The following is a 9,700-nucleotide window of genomic DNA, read 5'->3' as shown; positions in this document are numbered from 1 at the left end:
CCCTTTACACATTATTCAACCCCCTCGATGTATATTTCTAACTATCAAAGTCAGGACCTAAGGTCTCTATGTGGTGCATGTCACAGATACAATTGATGCGACTACACGTAGGCACAACCTGTTTTAGCTTTGTGATTATATCAGGGAAATGTATGTTCCATACTTTTTAGGAGATATTTTAGTAAGAAGACAAAAAAAAAAAAAAAAAAAAAAAATAGGAATAATTAGGGGATGAAGAGATCATATCTACTTCGTAATTTGTAGGTTGTATTTTATTTTATAATTTTTTTCGTAGGGATAGATAAGTCCATGAGTGAGAGAGTGATGTTGCCAAAGGGGGAGTCTTACATTTGTGTCGTTTGGCAGCTGGGAAGATGTAGAGAAAGGAAAAATGTTGCACCAAAAAAGGTAAAGGAAGAAAAAAGTCTGACACGGATGTTGATTTGGATCGCACGGAATGTTCTGCAGAACCCCTCCCTCTCTCTCCTACTATAATTAAGAGTGAGAAAATACATGTAATGCAGATGAACCTGGTCCACATCCACGTCGGCCACGTTCCATCTGATTCTCTCTCTCTACTTTATAATAATAATAATAATAATAATAATAATAATAACAATAAACGGTTTATGGAATTCTATAAAAAATCTTTGACCCACATCTGATTCGGCACGTGAGACTAAGAATACCACAGGTGCTTCCACATACAAAAGACTTGCACCCTTAAATAACAATAAATATATACATATAGGAACAAGTCTATATATGTTCACATTTTCACTCCTCTCAAATCAGTGTGGGGTTAAACATCTAGACTTTGACTTTTGCTTATGTTTTTTGAATTTTTATTCAAAACATCCCTCCAACGCTTTTGAACTTAAAATCCAAAGTAAAAGTAAAAGTTAAACTTAAATAAGGAGATTTGTCACAATTTTAAACTTTATTTGTAATATAAATTAAATATTTATATAAATACAAAAAATTTAAATTCCAAATAACTTTCAAAACCATTGAATTTAAAAAATGTATAAGTATCGCAGGCATGGAGAGAATATTAAATAAGAATTGAACCATTAAGAATTGAAAACGAATCGAGTCCGAAAAAGAAAACTCACATAACTAGTTTTCTTCACAAACTATGTACTACATATTAGGGGTGTCAATCAGTCGGGCCTAATCTGGCCCGACGGTGTGAAATCCCAGCACCATGAATGCCTTTTTACTTAAATGAGCTTGGGTTTGAGGGGCACAGTACGGTTTGTAAATGGGTCGGTTGGTGTCGGGCTTTAATCGGGCTAGTTTAAAATGGCCTTATACGGGCCTTAAAAGGGCTATGAACCTATTTAATTATAAACGGGCTCTAAACGGACCAACTCTAAAATCAGTTTTTAAGTGGACTAAATGGAGGATAACATTCACAATTGACAATTCTGGAACCATATCCTGCAGTTAACAAGGGACTTCTAAGTTTTATCAAGTGATGAGCAGCTTCACAATCAATCTAACAATTTTAGTTGGAAGCACTAGTATATGGTAATGACTAGACCTTCATTGATAACTTTAATTTACATGTTCACCATTATTTTGATCAACAAATTCATAATTGAATTTGAGATATAAACAAGTAAATATTAGGGAGAGCTCTATTCAGCTGCCAAGTGCACAAAATTTGCAGACAAAACAAGCAAAAATAATTAATCTAATGAAGTTTGCATGCTTCCTTCTTGCAGTCCCCTAGGTCTGTGCTGCCTGATGTTCTTTTAATTGTATTCTTAGGTCTCAAATGGTTTTGTGGAATACTACAAATCAGTTCTGCCAAATGCACATCTCTGGAGTAAGATTTTCGTTTCCCACAAATACAAATGCAGACAATAAAAGCAATTTTATGGGGGGAAAAAAAGTGTTGTATCTCAACCTGGAGGCTCTTCAATTCTATCTTCATCAATCTGGTCATCATTTCCAATTTGGGTCTCCATAGCCAAAGTCACAACCCCCACAACCAAGTGCCTATATAGGGTGGAAATTAATAGGCTTGAAAGCAATCTGATTAGAGAAATACTACATACACACAAACACATAGAAGACTATAAACAAAGGTCCTCTTCAATCAGAACGCAATGGAATCAAAATTTGAACTCAAATTAGAATGTATTCCGCATAATCCAATTGAAACTAAGTAATAAACATACCTGAAAACAAGAGAAACTAAATAATTCAAAGTTTAATCCTCAGCAACGAAATGGGTTCGAAGTTCTAAAGAAGGGATCGCAAGGAAAGCGGAAAAAATTAATGGGGGAAAATGGGAAGCTATTCCAAGTTATTGAAGATGAAACAAAAACCGTAGCAAAAAAAGAGGGAAAAAAAACTAAACATACCTGAAAAAACAAGCGGTGGAGGAAGAAGGTAGCGGCGCCTAGAAGCAAGAGAGTAGCAGCTAACAGCGGCAACAAGGGTAAGTGAGGGAAGAAGGCATCGGCGACCAACGACTACCAGCGGCATGCATCGACTAGATGGAAGAAGGCACCGACAACTAGCGGCGACCAAAGGCATGTGACAACTAGAGAAGATGGATGAGGGAAGAGGGAAGCAGCTCTGGTGAGTGACTTCCAGGATTCTTTTACTTCTTTGGGCGTTTTGGGTTTTTTCGCATATGAAATTACTATTTAGTCATAGTTATTCCATATTCAATTTAAGCATTTCTAAAGGGGGTCGGGCCAGTCGAGCTAATTGAGTCAGTTCTACCAGGCTAGTTAAGTGAGTTGGGCCGATCGAGCACCTAACAGGCTACTACTTTGCACCGTGAACGCCCATTTAATAAACGGGCCAGGCTTAAGCCCGACACGTTCATTAAACGGGCTGATCCAAGTTGGGCCTTAAACGGGTCGGGCTGGGTCAGGCCTACCGGTGCGGGCTCAGTATTTACACCCCCACTACATATGTTCTCTCTCTCTTTCTCTACATTGTGGGCCAGTTCTATGTACCCAACCACATGAGGAGGGCGCAGGTAGTACAAGGTCTGGTCCATTTTAGCAACATTGATGTTGATGTCTTAAGCAGAGCCCATATTTGATTCAACCAAGATGTCTTGTTTTTAAGAATCAAGACTCTTTATTGAATTAAAATCATGTCTCCCCCACACACAAAACCATGTTTTAAATCATGGGTTCTGGAGTGAGATGAGATCAGGCTTAGGATTAAGGCTTAATTGATATATGGGCCAGGCTTGGGCCTACCTCTGTCAATCCAAACCCACCAGGTACACCTCTCTGCCATTGGATAAGACTAGGTATATCTACCACTTGCTCGAAAGAAAATAATCACTAAATAGGTCAGAAAAGAAAAAGATTGGGTATTTTTTCTGGCTTAATACAAGGCCAACCCAAGTCAAACCACTAGAGGTAGGTTGGACATTGGAGTGATGAGGGCCTAAGGTTGATCCGTCAATGCACCTAGGGCATACTAGTGGCAAATTGCCCAGGAAGGGTCGGACTTGGATACTAAGGCCTAGGCCCAGGCCCACCAATTGATTTTCTTACCATCATGCCCTCTTATTTTCTTGCATGTTGTTAATAATAATAATAATAATAATAATAATAATAATAAACCTTCATGGGTTACAGTTTGGAATACAATAATAATTCACTCTTATCCCAACTAAATGGGGTTGACGATATGGATTCTTTTCCTACAATCAACTTTTTTCGATGTCATACTAGAGACAAGGCCTAAGATATGCATGTTTCTCCCTACCACTTCTCTTAAAGTTATTTTAGGTTTATGCTTAGCTCTTTTAGCATCACAGTTTGGAATAGCTCTTTTAGCATCACAGTTTGGAATAACAGGTCTAAAATCTGGTCCTTAGGACTAGTGCAGCATTACCGGATGTGGTATTTCTTAGATGAGTCCCTTAGCTTCATTATTGAATGTCCTTAATTCACAATTACTACATAATTTCCAAATTGATTATTATAAAAGAAAATTGCATTTTTTGCTATCTCAATTAAATAATGCTATCTTAACGACCTATGCAATTCTTTCACATGCCAGGATGATTTGATAATTCAAATCATTCGATAAAAAAGGTAATGTTTGAGTTGGCTATTTGTCAAATTTCAGTCTCAAATTCTACCAATATCCGCAATGTATACCATACACTCATATACTTTTCCAGTCATCCATGTATTGGCATTGAACCTCTCATAGTATTGGATTTACAATTAAGCTTTCATCTTGCCACCTGGCTAACACTATTTGAGCTGAAATTTGACATATGCGCATGAAAGACATTGGAGTTTATATATTCACAAAATTTGGGCCGTATTTGATATGTTAGGGGGTTTACTAGATAAGCCTCTCTTAGTGAGATGTGGAAATACTCAATAATTAAAATTAAAATTGATAATTATTTAAAAATATGGTTGGTATTTATTTATTTTTGAAAATATTTTGTAAATTTTCTTAGAAATAATGTAATTCAATTAATTGAAATATTAAAGCAGAACAAACGTGATTGGATCTCCTATATTATTATGGGAGGTAAATATCTTAATTTGACTAAATGAATATATATTTTTTGTTTTAGTTTGAAAAAAGGGAACAGAAAACATGGTACAATGCAGGCCCTTGTTCACATGTAATGTTTTAGGATAATAAGAAAATTTCAAGTGACCAAATACAGATTCTGAAAAATCTAAAACTATGAAAGAATTCATGGTAGGGCCAATCAGTACCACACTTGATAAGCTTATCAAAGTAGTCTGGTGGGCCCAAGTATTGTGCACAATTAAACCACTATATCCTTTGGTTCATCTATAAAATTTCATCCAAAATTAACTTCGCCAAGTGGCAAATGGAGATTTTAAAACTCATGACTATGAAACAGTGCACAATAGTGGTTGAAGTATCGTCTATAAATGTGTATTGACATACATGAGAATGTATGCCAATACGCCATAGCGTATTTGAGTGAATTATGTTATAAAATTTAACAGATGACCAATCCGGACAAAGTACATAAAACACAATGAAGGTGGACCGCTTTGGTAAGCTTACCAAACGCATGGGATTCAAAAAGAGTTTCACCTATAACTCACTTGAATACTTATTAAATGACATAGCGAAATTTTTTCGCTAAATCCTTTTAGGCTCTGTTTGGTTACAAGATAAATTAAAGGGAATGAAAGAAAATTTTCTGACCTAAAAGAGAAACTTTTGTAATCATAACCCAACTTTATTATATTACTAATCCAAATCATTTCATATTTGGTAATAAAAATTCACTTTATTTTACATCAAAATCTCAAGAATTTGAATTAGAAAACTAAAATAAAAATTACATCAAACAAGCGTCATTACTAAATATGTTAAGAAAGTTAAGTATTTGATACAATCACGCTGGATAATGATTGTCTAAGTTTCTTTTTAGGTTTAAATTTTTTTACTTCTCTTCTCTTTAATTTCTCTTAGAATCATACCTTATATCTTTTATAATAATAATGATCTCATTTTCTAATTAGGAAAAAAAAACACTACATGGCTGGGCTGGGCTACCCTACAGCCTTTCACAGGGTATCGTGAAATGATGCCCTTACCATTGGATGGATATCCATACTTACTCCCTCATTGGTCCATGTGATAGCGTGGAGGCCGCACAATCGGATAGCTTCTTCATCCGTTCTAATTAATATCTAAAATAACACCCTCTTTTTAAGGGGTTACAGAAATGAAAGAAAGAGAGGAAAGGGGGGGGAGGGATTGGGGGTGTGTGTATGTGTTAGCAACAGAGGGGAATCTGGGCCCAACATTAGAAATTAATGGGTAGAAGTAGAACCGTGGGAGTGGGTGGCTTTTCGTCTTTTATGCACTTGGGAGGTGAGAGAATCTAATGGTGTGGGCCTGTGGGGGTCTGGTTGCAATAAATGAAAAGTGTACAGCCCCTCCCGTCGGCACTCTTTGGTCTAACTTGCTTCCTTTGCGGCATCACGTTGTAGCCATCAATCTCCATCTCATTTGGATCCATATGTGTCAGGGCATTCACCAAATCATGCAATGTCTTTTGGTAGGTTCCATCCAGGGCCCATATGCCACTAATGATTGCTCAGTATCGGTCAGATCAATCCCGAGTTTTAGAACCTTAGTCCTAATTTAACGATGGTCAACCAATGAGAGGTGTGAGAGGCAAGATGCAACAAATGTTCTACTGGATGTCTTTTATTTAGAATGTTCGAATGTCAGATTTCAGTCCAAACAATTTATTAGAAGTGATTGAACAAAATAATGAAATCTCGTGGACAACATACATAATAGATAAAGATTAATTGAATCTAAGATTGAAATAACGTTTTTAAAAGCGCAAAGATTCTCTAAAAGATTATGTTACATCAAAGGTAATGCATAGACCAATAAAAATACATTCAAAAACATTAATAGTTGCGAGATTTCCACCATTCATAAGTGACAAGTAAGTTACATGCTCTGTGAAGATGAAAAAACCCCACCATTAAACAATTACATGGGCAGCAATCCAATCCACTTTTACTTTCAGATGGTGCTATCATCCTCTTGATCCGTTAATTTGTATGTTTGTTCTCTAGGTGATTCTTTTGAGGTGATAAAAGCTTCTCTTCATTAACAAAGCGGAAATTTATGACCTAACTAACATTAATATATATATATATATATATATACATAAGTGGGTCCTACCATTTCTTCCACTACTATTTTGAAAGAAGGGAAAAAGTCATCGATGCAATGAGGAGTGTCACTCATGAAATGAGTCATTGGTCACACGAGATTTTTACGTGAATCGAGATATATGTGCCTAAATCCGATACCATACACCCGATATATATGAAGAACATAACGGTACTGGGTTACCCGATATAGAATATTATATAAGGGCTAATAAAGTAATTTTCAGTATCCAAAACGATTTTCTTACATATCTTTTTTTTTTTTTTTTAAAGTTTTCTCACATATCCAGTGAGTAGGTTAATTTTAGTAACTTATAGGCTTCTAGCTCAGGGCAAGCAATTAGTTAGTTGGGTTCTAGTCAAAGTCCAACGAAAAAGATTTGAGAACTCGAGAATGGGATAGGTTAAAATTGATCCCGATCTGATATCGATTTGAATATCCTTGGATTGGACACAAATACTTTTGCCTTTACATAAAAATCAATTTTGATAATTTTACCCCTGATTCATATCGATTCACCAATATAATATCAGCTAAGAATGAAAATTGGTCAAAGCCGATTCCAACCAGTCTGATATGATTCCTCAAACCATGCCAAGGGTAAGACCCTCACGTAAGTTAATAGTTGATAATAAATGTGACTAAGGTACCCCCACCCCCCCTCTTTTCGTTCATGCTCTGAGCTAGCCTCCTTATCTGATATATTAGTTGGCGAAGCCTTGTCCTTAAGAGACACTTACGGCTGAAGAAGGGCTTTCTCATGTTTTGGCTAAATCTGATAACTTAGGGTCCGTTTGATAACGTTTCAAGAAACGCGTTTCTGTTTCCAGAAACAGCAGAAACGAAGCAAAAAGCGTTTGACAAAACTGTTTCGTTTCACTAATTTTTAGAAATAGAAATAGAAATTTTTACTTATTTATGGTTCAAGAAACGACCCAGCGCGAAACAAGTTCAACTTGTTTCGCCGTTTCTGAAAACGACTTGTGACAATTGTTTCACTGGTTACCATCGACTTCTAAAAACATGACTTATCAAACACCTTCAGTTCTGTTTCTGTCTCTAGAAACGGAAATTTATGTTTCTGCCGTTTCTTGAAACAGAAACGAAAGAAACATTATCAAACAAGCCCTTAGTTTTCATCAATTTTCTTGATCAGCCTTTCCCTTTCCCTCTTCTATTTCTGAAATTGTTTTTGATATTCAAGCTCTAGTAACTAATTTCAGAGAATCTACCTTCTCTCATGTTCATGGGGGAGCTATTGTTGTGGTTCACTCACTAGCCTAAAGGGCCACGTCTTTGGCATGTAAGACATGTTGGCCACTTTCTATTGCATTGCACCTGAATCTTTGTAATCACAATGCTTTGTGCTCCTCATGTCTTGTTTTGCAATAAAATTTATTAAAAATTAATAAATGAATAATATGGCTGGGTGGTCTCCTATCTTGCCCTGGTGTAGATCTTCTACTACTAGATAAAATAAAATAAAATAAAATAAAATAAAATAAAATAAAATAAACTTTCTTTAAAAGTGATGTGATCACGTTATTGGATTCATCACGGGTTGAAATTCCTTTTTTGCTATAGATGTAGGAAAACTCAATCCATTTTTTATTTAATAAATAAATATATTTTGTTGAATTTGCTAGATGAGGAACGTCTTTGGATATGCCACATGTCAAAATTTGACAGTTTATTTCTTATTCAACATTAAAACATAAACCCTAAATCATAAATGATGATGTAGATAATATGTTCACAAAATTTGGGTTTCAATTCACAACATCATGCATGTGGGTTTAATAAGCTATAAATATGGGAATGACTTCACACACCAATGCTATAGAAAACTTGCTCAAAAAATATAATTACAGCTATTAATTATGTACCAAACTCTAGTTTGGAAACTCTGTACATGTTTTTTCTTTACTCCCTTATATTCAATGCTAGTTGACAATTGTTCAGTTCCCATGTCGCATATAAACAAAAAGAAAAAAGAAAGTTATTACGTGCATGAGACTACTAAGAGTGACAAGTATATAATTTTGATTTTTTTTTTCTTCTAATTGATGGTTTATTGATATTTCTTTGATTTCATTTTTCCTTTCAGCTTTATTTATTTTCAAGTTAAAGTCACATAAAAGGAAACTAAGAACAAAATAATATAAAATTAGAGGCTCCATTTGCTTGCAAGGAAAATTAAAAAGAAGAGAAGTAAAAATTTCAAACTTACAAAATGAACTTTTGTGATCATCTCTTCACATGATACTATCAATATCGTCAAATTATTTCATATTTGGCTATTAAATTTTACTTTAATTTGCATTTGAATCCTTTAGGCTTTGTTTGGTTGTAATAAAAATTAAAGGGATGAGAAGTAAAAGTTTTCAAACCTAAAAGAGGTAACCTTTGTATTCATTACTCCATTTAATTGTATATACTACTTATGTTTCTTACCATATTTTGTGATGATACGTTTTTAGGTATAATTTTTTATTTTTTAAACATATGGGATAGTGATTTTTATTTTTCAAACATAAGAGATTTGGATTTAAAGTAAAGTAAAATTTAATCACAAAATATGGAATGACAATATTTTTGAAATATCGAAAAAATAAAATAAAATCCTTTATAAAAAAAAAAATAGTTGAAAGTCTATAAATGTTATAAATGTTGTAGGCCCATCACATACTTATCAAGGTAGAGTAAATTTATATAAGAAAAATAACTCTGGCCGGGAGCATAGCATATGTTAGCGTTTGCCCGAGTCTATCTCTCTTCTCCTCTTATAAAATGACATATATGCCCTTCTATTGTTGAAGGAGAGAGAGAGACTCAAGAAGAACTAATGCACACTATATTCCCAAACACAAAACTCGATCTATTTGATATACATCCAAGCAAGAGATTTATCTCCTCCATTCCTTTCTTTTCCCCTTTTCATAATCTTTCCATTTCAATTTAAACTTTTTTGAATCATTACATAGATCATTGATAATACAAGAAAAAA

The sequence above is a fragment of the Macadamia integrifolia genome, chromosome 6, assembly GCF_013358625.1.
Source record: "Macadamia integrifolia cultivar HAES 741 chromosome 6, SCU_Mint_v3, whole genome shotgun sequence".
Taxonomy (NCBI): domain Eukaryota; kingdom Viridiplantae; phylum Streptophyta; class Magnoliopsida; order Proteales; family Proteaceae; genus Macadamia; species Macadamia integrifolia.
This window is presented reverse-complemented; position numbering follows the sequence as displayed.